This window comes from Kogia breviceps, chromosome 1 (genome assembly GCF_026419965.1).
Source record: "Kogia breviceps isolate mKogBre1 chromosome 1, mKogBre1 haplotype 1, whole genome shotgun sequence".
NCBI classification, from domain to species: Eukaryota; Metazoa; Chordata; class Mammalia; order Artiodactyla; family Physeteridae; genus Kogia; species Kogia breviceps.
The window spans coordinates 101,652,483-101,666,585 of record NC_081310.1 but is presented as its reverse complement, the minus strand read 5'-3'; positions in this window follow the sequence as shown (position 1 = coordinate 101,666,585).

The window sequence follows — 14,103 nt, the reverse complement described above, 5'->3', positions numbered from 1 at the left end:
GGGAACTATATTGAATATGCTGTGATAAACCATAATGGAAAAGAATATTTAAAAAGAAAGTATACATGTGTATAACTGAGTCATTTTGCTGTGCAGCAGAGATTGGCACAGCATTGTAAATCAGCTATACTTCGTTAAAAAAATAAATTTAAAAAATTTATGATATGTCCAGATAATGGACTATTTGTGCAGTCATTAAAAATATTCTTGAAGAATATTTAATGGTGTAAAAAATGCTTAAAATGCTATATTAAGTAAATTTTTTAAAATGATGCAAATAAGTGTATATTGTGATCACAGTTTGAAAATCTACGTAAATATGCGCGAAGTTTAAAAAGGGATAAAAACATATAAAAGGTTTAAAATGGCTCTCTGAGTTAAGGAATTATGTTTGAAGTTCATTCTATAATTTTTAAAAATCTATATTGATTATGTAGTACATAATGAAAGAAAATAAGATTTTAAAAAATGACAATTCCTGTGAACTACTAGTTTAGGGAATAGAAATAAAGGAAACATAATGTCTTCTAAGAAATATTATACAGCAGTATAACAAATAATAATAGAAATAACTACTTAATAAACATGTGTCTAGGGAATTCCCTAGTGGTCCAGTGGTTATAAGGACTCTGCACTTTCACTGCCAAGGGCCTGGGTCCAGTCCCTGTTAGGGGAACTAAGGTCACACAAGCCTCGCAGCTCGGCCCTCCCCACCCAGAAAATAAAACACAGTAAACATGTGTCTAATACTTACCGTTTTACATGCAGCTTTCACAGCATCTCACTTGATCCCTGCAAAGACACTGAGAGGAAAGTAGTCTTGGCTTCCATTTTTCAAATGATGAAAATAAAGCTCAGAGAGGTTATAACTTTTCCAAGTCTCCACAGATGGTACTTGGTCAAGCCAGGTCTGAAATCTTTGGACACAGTCACAGTGCAGCATCTGTGAACAGAGGCCCGGTTTGTGGGCAAAGACAGAAATAGGTTGTACTGACCGTGTTCTAACTTCTTCACAGTGAGGTTGAATAAGTATGGCAGCAGATGAAGAGAGCTTCACACCAGTTCACGGGAAGGCCCATGAGGCAGGAATCGGGAGACCTGAGTTCTGGTCTTGCCATTAATTAGGTTTATGGGCAAATCCTTTGACCTCTCTGGACCCCTATTCATCTAGATCAGCAGTCCCCAACTTTTTGGCACCAGGGACCGGTTTCCTGGAAGATAATTTTTCCACGGACCAGGGTGGGTGGGTGGGGATGGTTTGGGGATGATTCAAGTACATTACATTTACTGTGCACTTTATTTCTATTATTATTACATTGTAGTATATAATGAAATAATTATACAACTCACCATAATGCAGAATGGGAGCCCTGAGCTTGTTTTCCTACAACTAGATGGTCCCATGTGGGGGTGATGGGAGACTGTGACACCCAAAGTGTGTTGCTTCTGTCCAGTCTATTCCGTAATCTTGTTTTGGTTGCTTCACTGCAGAAAACCCTGCTTCACAAAGATAGGATGTTGGAAATGGAAGCAGCCTTTTCCGTGCTTTTGTGGCAATGTCAGGACATTCTGCCTCGAACATATGGAGATTTGAAGTTGTCTCAAACATACTTTTAAGGCCACTGTCATTTGCGATCTCAAGCAGTTGATCCTCTTCTAGCATGGACGAAGTTGATTCACCCGGCTTATTCACAAATGGATTGCAGGTCAATTCCTTCCCAGTTTGGGGGTCTTTTGTGGTTGGGAAGTAATGCTCAGAGTCTTCTGAAAGCTGAGATAGGTGATCACACACCAGCTGGGAGAAAGAAGGCCCTGGCTCCGTCTCTTTCAAAATCTCTGCTAATGTTTGAAACATGTCAAAAACCCCAGTGTTCACTCGTCGCCCCCATAATTCCAGTTTGGCTTTGAATGCAGCCACTTTATCCCCCGACTTGAACACTGTTGTCGTTCTCCTTTGAAGTGACAGATTGAGTTCGTTGAGCAGGCTGAATATGTCACACAAGTAAGCAAGTTTTGTGACCCATTGTGTGTCACTGAAATGTGCTGCCAGTGGTGACTGTTTTTCTAAAAGAAATCTCTGGAGCTGCTCTCATAGCTCAGAAACCCTGGCCAGTGACCTACATTAAGAAAGCCATCTCACTTCTGTGTATAAGAGAAGACGTGTGTGCTCTGCGTCCATCTCCTCACAGAGCTGCACGAACAGACGTGAATTAAGGGCATGTGCTTTAATGTGTTTGATAATTTTAATCACATCCTGTAAAACGTTGTTAAGTTCAGGTGATATTTTTCGGCTAGCCAGCATTTCCCCATGGACGACACAGTGCGTAGACTCACATTCAGAAGCGACCTCTTCGACCCGAGTAGTGAAACCAGGAAGCCGGCCATTCATGGCAGCCTCTCTGTCCGTGCATATACTGACACAAAATGACCAGTTCACTTTTCCTGATATGTAATCATTCAGAGACTTGAATAGTTCTGCAGCTGTGGTGTTGGTTGGCCACAAAAGTGCACATAACATATCCTCATGCACATCTTCCTAAAAAAATATATCGAACAAAAACAAGCATTGTTGCCTTGTTGTCAACATCGGTAGACTTCCTCTCTAACAGTTGTGCCTCAATATCCTCTGCCATTTCATCAGTTCATCTAGTTATGGTGCTAGCCGAAAGAGGAACACATGCCACCTTTTGAACTGCAGACTCTCCTAAAAGTTCACGACAGATGTCCTTAGCAGCAGGCGGGATCAACTCTTCAATAATAAAGGGCTTCTTAGCTTTAGCAATGTGGTTGAATGATACTCTCAGTGCAGACACATTTGATGAAGTGGTGGCCTTCAATAATTGCTTATCTTCTTTGAGTTCACGTTTTTTTCTTTTGAAAAACTCCAAAGGCTTGTCTTTGAATGCAGCGTGCTTGGTCTGCATGTGGCAAAGCAGTTTTGAAGGTTTCATGGCTTCGTTGGATAGCCAGTCATCACATATTATACAAAGCAGGCTTGGAGAGTGTGAATCACCTGTTGCAATGAGCCCGTAATTTAAGTAGGACTCTTGTTTTTTTCTTTTAAATGCAGCTTTCTTTCTGTTGGCAGTCTTAGAGTCTTCTGCTCTCATCATTGGGTCTTTCCCCCTTTTCAAAGATGCTCTCCAGCAACATTTGTTTTTTACTCATTTTGGCTAGGGTTAGCCTGTTGCTTTACCAAAACTGTGACTGAGACAAGTGTGCGGTGCAGGAAAGAGGCGCGGATGGAAGTGGTATATAAAATAATGGGTGGGCCACGTGCGGACTAAAATAAGTGTCGGATTCTGACTTAAAGCCTACCACCAGGTGCAGCTGTACAATTGAAGTACGTCAACTCCCTATAAAGCCTGCCACCAGATGCAGCTTAATTGTCACTTGCCACTCACTGATAGGGTTTGATATGAGTCTGCAAGCAATTGATTTATTATGGTCTCTGTGCAGTCAAACCTCTCTGCTGATGATCATCTGTATTTGCAGCCGCTCCCCGGCGCTGGCATCACCACCTCAGCTCCACCTCAGATCATCAGGCATTAGATTCTCATAGGGAGCGGGCAACCTAGAGCCCTCACGTGCCCGTGCTTCCTCCAGTAGTGGTCTGTAGCCCAGGGGTTGGCGACCCCTGATCTAGATACAACACAAACGTAATAGAACTTCCTGGGCCCAGGGACTGTCTTGGAGGTCAGTGACTGCCTTGTCACCTGCCAAAATACCCTAAGTATGATTCCAAAGGCTTTGAATGACAATGTTGATTTCTGCTGAAGATGAGGGGGAGGAGGGTTGCATCACATATCACCAGCAAAACATCCTTACAGTTTCCTTTAAATACTTATTTTTTCTGCCAAATTTCCTCTTCCTCTACCAGCCTCCCAAATTCTCTTTTTCTGTTTCCTTTTCCCTTTAAAAGACACACACACACACACACACACACACACACACACACACACACACACACACACAAACCTTTTTGCCCCTTTCTTTCTCGAGCCATACTCTTCAAGATTTCTCCCTATTCCAAGTGCCTACGACTTGCCAGGACTATTCTTGGTGCGGAGGATGTGGCAGCAGACTTTATTGATACATTCTATCCCTTTAGTAGATGGAGTAATCTAACCTGGTCTCAGCTTCTTAAATTTGCATCCAGCCAAAGGCAGCTGGTGGGGGACTAGGGAATGTTTAATTACTAATAATTTATTTTAATGTTAACATATAAAATGAGAAGTAAGCACTTGCTCTCAAAGGACTCCAAGCTCAGTTTTTATTTAAAAGAATTCTATGATTCAATGAAATTAAATTCATAATAGTGTCTGATAATTTTTTTTTTAGATGTTGGGGGTAGGAGTTTTATTAATTAATTTATTTATTTTTGCTGTGTTGGGTCTTCGTTTCTGTGAGAGGGTTTTCTCTAGTTGTGGCAAGGGGGGGCCACTCTTCATCATGGTGCGCAGGCCTCTCACTATCGCGGCCTCTCTTGTTGCGGAGCACAGGCTCCAGACGCACAGGCTCAGCGGCCATGGCTCACGGGCCTAGCTGCTCCGCGGCATGTGGGATCCTCCCAGACCAGGGCTCGAACCCGTGTCCCCTGCATTAGCAGGGAGATTCTCAACCACTGTGCCACCAGGGAAGTCCCAATGTCTGATAATTTTAACAAGCATGTTTTAGGTACTCACGGTGCCACTAGCACTTAGCACTTACATTGAACCCTCACAACCATGAACAATAGGTACTATTATTATTCCCCTTTCCTTGATGAAGAAACTGAGGGACATTCATTGACTTACCTGAAGTCAATGGGCAGCAGCTTGAGGATTCAGACCCAGATGTGCCTGACTTGAGATGCTGTGCGTTTAGCCTCTGTGCTTACTGCACCATCTCTCCCCTTCTCATCTTCTCTTACCCAAAGTGTGGCATCATTGAGATTATTGATGGGCATTAGAATCTATATGCCTGTTCCATTTTTGCCATGTTTTCTGTCCTAGTCTATTTGAGTGGCTATGAAAAAATATCATAGACTGGGTAGCTTATAAACAACATACACTTATTTCTCACATTCCAGGAGGCTAGGAAGTCCAAAATCAAGGTGCCTGAAGATTTGGTGTCTGGTGTGAGCTATTTCCTGGTTCATAGGCATCCGTGTTCTTGATATAACCTCACGTAGTGGAAGGGATAAGAGAGCTCTCTGGGGTCTCTTTTATTAGGGCACTCATCCCATTCACAGGGCTCCAGCCTCATGACCTAGTCACCTCTCAAAGGCCTTTTTTGGATGGAAAAAGCTTATTCAGGATACTGGTTATGGAAGTAATTTGTCTGCTTCTCAACATGCTTCCAAGTCATGGGCTTAATAAAGCTACTCCAGGCCCCTACAGTGGAGTCTCTTTTGTCTTTCTCTTTGGTTTCTCTTTATGTACCCATGTTTCAAATTATTACTACAACTTCCCATATGTTACCATTTTTTTTTTGAACGCAGTCTTCTTAGAAGACTGCCTCTCTGGAGATCAATGAGAACCCCTGGAGGAATTCATAAAGAACCAAGATAGGTTTTTATTTCTGTCCTAAAAACAATGGGGTAAGTGGCAACACGTCTTTGGTGGGCTGCCAACACATTCTTCTTATCAACATAGGCTAGAGTGATCTGGTTTGAGCAACAGAAGTCACTGAATTCTTACAAGCATCAGGGATTTTTGTGGAGGTTCTAACTTGATGTTAATCAAGACAATTCCCATTCAGTGTCAGGGTTTTTATGGATTTGTTGCTGCTTCTATTGTCTAACAGTATTTTAGAGGTGAATGTCCACACAGAGTATGAAACTGTCACCATGTGAGTCCTGGCTTACAGAGGATACTGAATGTGTAGATTTAAGGCAACACGTGTTAAAAGGTGTATTCAAGTTTTGAGAAAGAAACAAGTTAGTACAATGGAAGGATTTCTTACTTTTCCTTCTACTGTTCCAGAGAGGGGGTACAATGATCTAAAACCCAGATTTGTCTAACCAAATCTGTAAACATTATTTTTTTTCATAAGTTTACTGGATAATAAATGGGAATTGATCTACACCATACACAAATTATGCATTAAATATTTTGGAAAACTAAGGATTTACCTTACCACTATTATCTATGTAATATATCTGATAATCATACATCCAATTTTCTTTTCTTTTTTTTTTTTTTGCAGTACGCGGGCCTCTCACTGTTGTGGCCTCTCTGATTGTGGAGCACAGGCTCCGGAGGCTCAGGCTCAGCAGCCATGGCTCACGGGCCTAGCTGCTCCGCGGCATGTGGGATCTTCCCAGACCGGGGAACAAACCCATGTCGCCTGCATCGGCAGGCGGACTCTCAACCACTGCGCCACCAGGGAAGCCCCAATATTTTTTTAATATTTGTTTTATTCATTTTATTTATTTATTAGGTTGCACCAGGTCTTAGTTGCGGCAAGTGGGCTCCTTAGTTGTGGTATGCGAACTCTTAGTTGTGGCATGCTTGTGGGATCTAGTTCCCTGACCAGGGATCAAACCTGAGACCCCTGCATTGGGAGTGTGGCGTACTAACCACTGTGCCACCAGGGAAGTCCCATGCATCCAATATTTTTCAATAATTTTTTCTTCAATGCCTAAGCCAGGGATCTTTAAACTGGGGTCCATGGAAATGTTTGCAAATTTTGAGATGTATCTATGCATTCTCTGGAAAGAGAGTCCATAGCTTTCTTTAGATTTTCTTTAATGCTCCGTTACCCCCCCAAAAAAGACAACAAAACTTATACTTAAGATTTTGAGGCTTTTTAAGGACTTATTTATTTATTTTAAAATATTTTCTTCAATTTGAGGCTTGAAATTTAATGGAAAAACAAACAACCTATCTCCTTTCCCTCTGTGCCTATTCAATCATCCCACTCCTCTGAAAATGAATGGGGTGTGTGTGTGTGTGTATGTGTAAAGCCTTCTCTGAAGGCAGCAGGATGCAAGAAAGAAGACAGAAAAAAAGAAGAGTAATGGAAATGTTTTTAAAGGGAATAATTTTTTTTCCAGAAATCTGCCTTGAATTTTTAATTTCTCTCCAGAGTCTTTTGGCTATTGTTATCGTTATTTAGTAGTCACTGTGAATTCTTTTGTGGATGACTGTAAATTACTAGATTCTATTTTAGCTAAAGGAGCCGACACAGCAAATTTATGTTCTGTTATAAATTAAGTGATGTGATGACATATGCATAGTGGTTAGGCCGACATGCAAAATAAATCAGCTATAATCATTTGAATATAAGTTTGAGATATAAAATAAACCATTTTAGGGTCAAAACAAAAGACCGTAGGGGTAACAGTTTGCCAAAGCACAAATATGCTAATTCTGCTTGCAGTCAGCAAAAGAAAAATTATTTCAATTGGATATTTTATTTGTCTTCTTCTGTGAGTACCATACAGAGAAGTTAATAGCTCAGATGTGGAAACATGGAATTTAGAGATGGAAGGTTTATAAGTGGAGACCTTCACTTTTCTTTTTTTTTAAAACAGATGAGGACATAGGACCAAAGACACTCCAAAACACAGAGCCAGCAGTCACAAAGTTAGTCCTGTGTTCTAACTCCTAGGCATACTTTCCACTGCATCTCATCCAAAGAACTAAAGTGAGAACAGTTGACTTGACTTAGCATACAATGACATTAAAGAATATGCAGTAAAAACACAATTACATATCTGGAACTCAGATAGGAGCTACTACGTAGTGAAAGCTAAAACTACTCCTGCCTATCACTGAAAAACTGATAACAAGAACACAGCAAAGGGCTAAGCGTGAACTTTGTCATTCTGGTTCTCAGGCCAGAAAGCAATTTCTAAAACTGACTTCATTAAAATCACTTTCTTCATTTAAAGTTATACTGTGGAGGAGATAAAATTAGGGAAGTGAAGGACAGTCACTTTTTAGAGTATAGATTTCTGTGTATTTGAATTTTCTCCCTGGTCAGGTAATTATCTGTTACTTGCATAATTTAAGTACAAAAAAAAAAAAAAAAAGAAAGAAAAAAGAATTCTCTACCCTGAGGTTTTGCTCCCCAGTGGTTTTCTACGGCTCACACTGGGATATCCCAGAGGGAAGGCATCATTCATTTTGTCTAGTGAGTCTCACCTTCCTCACAGGGTGTAAGGGTCTGAGCCAGAGTCTGGCTAGTGGTTGCTGTGTGCACGAATTATCAGGCACTCGGTAGGCACCCTGCACACCTCAGTGCATTTACTCTTCGGGACAACCTCGTAAGAGAGCTGTGACTATCCCTCTTTTCTATGTGAGGAAACTGAACTCAAAGAGGTTGGGAAACTTGCCTAAAGTCCCACAGCTCATAGGCAGCAGAACTGAGATTCAAACCTACATAAGTGTGATTCCAAAACTCACTCGAAACACTCTTGGGTGGGATTACACTTTATTTGCCTTTGTTTTCCCGACAGGTGATAGCACATTGCTCGACAGATAGTAGGGACTCGATAAATGCTGTCAAAAAGAATGAACAGGGAATACCCTGGTGGTCCAGTGGTTAGGACTCCACGCTTTTATCACAGGGGGCATGGGTTTGATCCCTGATCGGGGAAATAAGATCCCACAAGATGCATGGTGTAGCCAAAAAACCAAAACAAACAAAAAACCCGAAAAGAATGAACAAATGATAGATTTGAGCATAAGAACTTTAAAAAATGTTATTGTCTACATTTCAGTTATGTTTTGTTCACGTTTTGGAGGGTAAAAACCGCCTAAAACTTAGCAACGCGGTAATCGATCAGGTTTCTTTGTCATCTGACAAGCACTCTAGCAGAGTGGGGTTGGCTTTTTTTTCCCCCCTTTGGTCCCGCTAATCAATCAATCAATCAATTAATTAATTTTTGGCTTGATGGGGTTTTTAAAATTGAATTATAGTTGATTTACAATGTTGTGTTAGTTTCACGTGTACAGCAAAGCGATTCAGTTACACATACATGCATATATATGTGTATATATATTTTTTCAGATTCCTTTCCATTCTAGGTTATTACAAGATATTGAATCTAGTTCCCTGTAGCAGAGTGGTTTAATGCTCAGGCCTGGGGCCAGGCTGCCTGCATTTACCTCATGTCTCTGCCTTTTCCCTTCAGCCTGGGCAAGTTACAGAGCTTCTCTGTGCCTCATTTGTTTCATTTGTAAGGTGGGGATTATAGTTGTGATTTCTTTAGAGGGTTGTTTTGAAGATGAAGTGAGGTAATAGCAGCACAATAAACACTCAATGAAAAGTTTTACTAACTCAAATTCATTTCTTCGTGGCCCTTGTTAACCCGTGCTACCCTTTTGCAGTCAGGAATTTTCACAAAGTGCTCTGTACCACAGACCCAGGGTAACCTCTGGGTTCTTCTCCGGAGGTTACTGAGTGTAGACTGTGTTGACATCCCATTATTAGTATCTTCTGCTGCCTGGGCTGCAGTCAAAGTTTTTCAAGCGGCCTTGGATACCCCCGGGGTTTGCTGCACCTCAGTGCACCTCGGAGTATGATACAGGAACTGAAATGGCAGAAACCGAAAGCAAAATTTTAAAATTCAGCCAAGAAAGGGTTGGCTGTTTTTCCCTTTGCTGTGTATTTTTTAAAAAGTGGAGCGGGGGAGTTAAATGGAAAACCTATAAAACCTGTAAAGTCTTGCATGTTGTATTTCAAGGTTGTTTTGGTTTAATTTTCTAAATATCAGGTCAGAGTTTTCGCTCCTTTCATTCAGCAGACATCTGTTGAGTGCTTACTGTGGTGTGCCCTGATTCCCCATATACATCTGGTGGCCATCCACCCTGGATTTTCTAGAACAATCCCAATTTTAAATGTCTTTGGCATCTTTTCATGGAAATAAATTAACAAGGCAGGGGGGAAAAAGCCTTTGTCGGACCCTCTGGCCAGAGTTTTGTTTCGTATTTACTTTCAGCTGGGTTTTTGCTTGCCCAAGCTTAGGAGCTGCCTAGAAACAAAGTCTCCACAAAGCCTGCAGGGCTGCTTGTGCCAGGGGATGAAGTACCAGCCTGTATCTTCTGTTTCCCCTTTGGAGGAAGAGACTTAAATATGAAAGGTTTTCATCTGTAATTCTGGTTGTTTCTTTGGGGCTGGCAATACTGGAAACTAACTTTGTATATTTCATATTCTTGTAACGTTTGCTTTTTTTCCCTTTTACAGTGAGATGTATCACTGTGATAAGTAGAAAAGAACATTTTTTAAACTATTGACTTATTGCCACAGATAAAATGGACGTTCTCTTTCTAAGCAGCCCAGTAGTAAAGAGCGGTGCACTTCAGGAAGCCAAAAGCTATATACTCTGTGGGGACAGGGACCCTCTGCTGTTCCCACCTTTGTATTTCCACAGAGCAACACACGATAAATATTTGCAAAGGAATAACAAAGGCCTCTTTAGTGTACATTGAAACATCTTTACTTTCCCAAATAGGACGACCAAACATTGTAGCTCACCTTAAACATGCCAAAAATTATGTATTGTACACGTATGTATATAAAGTCTGGATTTACACACAGACTGTTGTTTACTTGTTGAAAGGATTCCGCAGGTCCTATAGATAGCAGATCTCAGTAGGTTTAAAGTGTAATTTGATTTACTTCATTTTTCCTATGAGATAGCGGAGTAGATTAAAAGAATTTTGGTGAAACGGAAGCCCCAACATTTGAATCCTGCTTCTACCTCTGACCTATTGTATGTCCTTGGGCAAGTTTTTGGTTGTTGACTTTACCTCTTGACTTTACCTCTTCACACCTCAGTTATCTCTTCCATAAATAATGAGAATGCTTGGAGATGTTAAAGGTACCCATTAAAGCACCTGGTGCCCTGCCAGGAGCATAGTTATAAACTGTAGCTGCTATTATTGTTGTTGTCTTATTAAAGCTTTTCAGAACATCCAGTGCATGCACTGAAGTATAATTACAGGGATAACCAGGAGTCCTGAAACAGATCGTGGAGGCTCATGCTTAACTGATTTGAAAAAGTAAAGCCGTTCATGCTTAATCCCAGGTGAGTAATATAAATGCTCAGACTCACAGCATTTCATGCTTGGCGTTGTAAGAGTACGGAAGCTTCCTTCACTTCCTTGTTTATATGATGAGGCAGGAATCCCACCCTCCTCCAGGCCCTCACGTCTGCCCTGCCCTTTTGAGGCTCAGCAGGGGTGAGGGCGGGGCTGGGCAGGGGGGTAGCAGGTAAATTTGGGAGCAAGGGCTGGTAAGCTGAGATGTTGGAATTGCAGCCTAGCCAGGGGAATTATTAAAGGTTCAATTCAACAAAAATACCTAAACTTCTATATAAACTTTTCAGTCTGATAAATAAACCAAGAGCTGTACCATATGGGTAGGTAGGAAGTCTCCTCCCAATGTCCCCCTCCTCTCTGAGGCATGAGAGACACTGGACAGGCTGACAGGCCTGCACACTGAAGGCCTGGGTATCCCTGCCACGGTCCCAGACAAGGAGGATCTGCTCCAGGTTCATGGTTCCAAGACCCACTGAGCTTCAAGAAGTAATGACAGGAAAATAAAAGGAAGAAGAGGGGAGGGAGGCAACAGACGGGTGGCTTCTTGCTCCAGCTTCTGGTCTCCAGCAGTCAGGTTGTATGGGCACCAACCAAGCTGAGCCTGCGGGGTGGCCTTCCCTGTGGTCTGGGAGTGCAGTAGCTCTGGTTCTTTGCTAACACCCTTTGCAAGTCAGCAAATGAACAGACTTTCTCCTCGTGCCACATCTGCCATGATGTCCTTCTAGAATCGAGGAGGGACCACTGGGAAGTGGATAAGGGGCCATGGGCTGCTGGGCACTCCCACCCCAACCCCACAAAAGAATGGGTCTCCATGTCCCCTCTTGTCCATGTCGTGAGTGTGTCATTTCATTACAGTTCAAAGATCAGAGAGATAGAATGGCGTTCAAGGGAAGAGACCCAGAAAACAGGCCCCTTCTTCCAGAACACACGGTTAAAATAGAATAGCCTTATCCTTTACATGTATACACACACACACACAAAGTTACTGTACATGGAGATTATATAGTAAGAGTTTACTGAGATGTGTGAGACTACAACTTGTACTTCTTTGAATCCTTTATAATTCCTGATACAGTGCTATATCCATAGTAGATGCTCAATCAGTATTTGTTAAATAAATGAATACATGCCTGTTGAAAAAAGGAGCTCTGGGTTGATTAGGGTGGGTTTCAGGGGGAAGGTAATAAGTTACCTAGATCATTATGCGTCATTGACCAAAATGTTGGGTATAGTAAATTTTTCAATGTTATTGTCAGAGCTACACAACCTGTACTGTTGTGTAAACATTAAGAAACAATGCCAATTCCCTTCCAGCTCTTATAAGTTGTAATGGGGGGCAGGGAGACACTTAGCTTTTGAGTGATCTTTTTTTGCTGTTGAAGGCAAGGAAGTTATTTCCTGAGATACGGATGTACAGCAATCCTCTTTTCAGTCCTGTTTTTCTCCTCTGCTTACAAGCTTCCTAATAAGAACCATGTCATGAAATCCGCAGTGGTGAACAACAGGGGTGGGGTGATGTCACTTGAGAAACCACTCATCACAAGAATAACACATCACTTAGTTCTGTTGAAGATGGACGCGTAGGGCAGGCTGCTTGGTGATAATCGTCACTGTGCCTGATTCTAGGAAGAGAGACAAATTGTTTATTAAAACTCAGGTGACTGTATCTTTTCTGATGCAGACATGATGGATTATGGTGTTATGATTATAGTGTATTCTCCAGTGCTTTTGCAAATAATTTATTATGCCTTTGTAGAAAGTTTGATGTTTTCAGCATATTCTGAAAATAACGCGTCTTTCTCTACCAGAGCAGGAACAGCCTCTGAGTGAAGGCAGGGGCATGAGAAATATGCCATTTCTGCATGGGTGGCTCACTATTCTCAGCACATCTTGGTGTAAATTAAGGCAATACTGGCTGCTTGTGATGGTTAATTCGATGTGTCAACTTCTCTGGGCCATGGTGTCCAGATACGGGGTCAAATATTCTGGGTGTTTCTGCAAGGGCATTTTTGGATGAGATTAACATTTAAATTGGTTGCTTCCATGTAAAGCAGATTGCCCTCTGTGATATGGACAAGCCTCATCTAATCTGTTGAAGCCCCAACTAGAACAAAGATCTGACCTTCCCCAAGCAAGAGTGAACCCCTGAGCAGATGGTCTTTGGACTTGAACTGCAACGTTGGCTCTTCCTAGGTCTCAGCCTGCTGGCCCACCCAGCAGATTTTGAACTTGCCATCTACCACAATCACATGAGCCAGCTCCTTAGCATAAATCTCTCTGTAAATAGATAGATACACACATCCTACGGATTCTGTTTTTCTGGAGAACCCTGATGAATACAGTGCTATAACAAACAATCCTGCACATTTCAGTGGCTGCACACAGTAGAATTGATGTCTTGCTCAGGGAGCTGCCCAATACCAGGGCTCCTTGTCAGGGGTCAGTTTTCCACTATGTGGTGATTCAGAGACCCAGGCTTCTTTCATCCTATGATCCACTTTCCTCCAGGCTTGAGTCCTCTATGTCCAGCCATCAGAAAGGAAAGTGAGAGCAGAGAAGGCACATCTTCTTAACCACCTTGGCCAGATGAGACATACATCATTTCCACTCATTTTCCACTGCTGGACATTAGTCACATGACTCCATCAAAAAGGATGATGGGGTTGAGAAATGTTGTCCTTGACCCGGAAGCTACTGTCTGACAATAACTCTCTACTATAGAAAAGGAAGCAAGAATTTGGTAGCTACCACAGTCATCTTCATGAACACTCATTTTCTTATATGTATTTTTAAGAAGATTTACTACACCTCAGCTCTAATTCCTTTTGTGTTTTCTTTAGTGAATTTGTTTCCTTCTGAGATGACACAGAGCCTCTTGTGTCAATTTCCTGAGTGACTGACCTCACATCATTAGACTTTTCACAGATTTAAAATCTCACAAGGAAAGCAAGGTTAAATAACAACAGAAAGCAGAACATATTACATGTGCAATGAGCAGGATGGAAGGTAAATACAGTGGGTGTTCAGAGGAAGGAAAGACTCTTGGGCTGTTATGTTCAGAGAGAACATT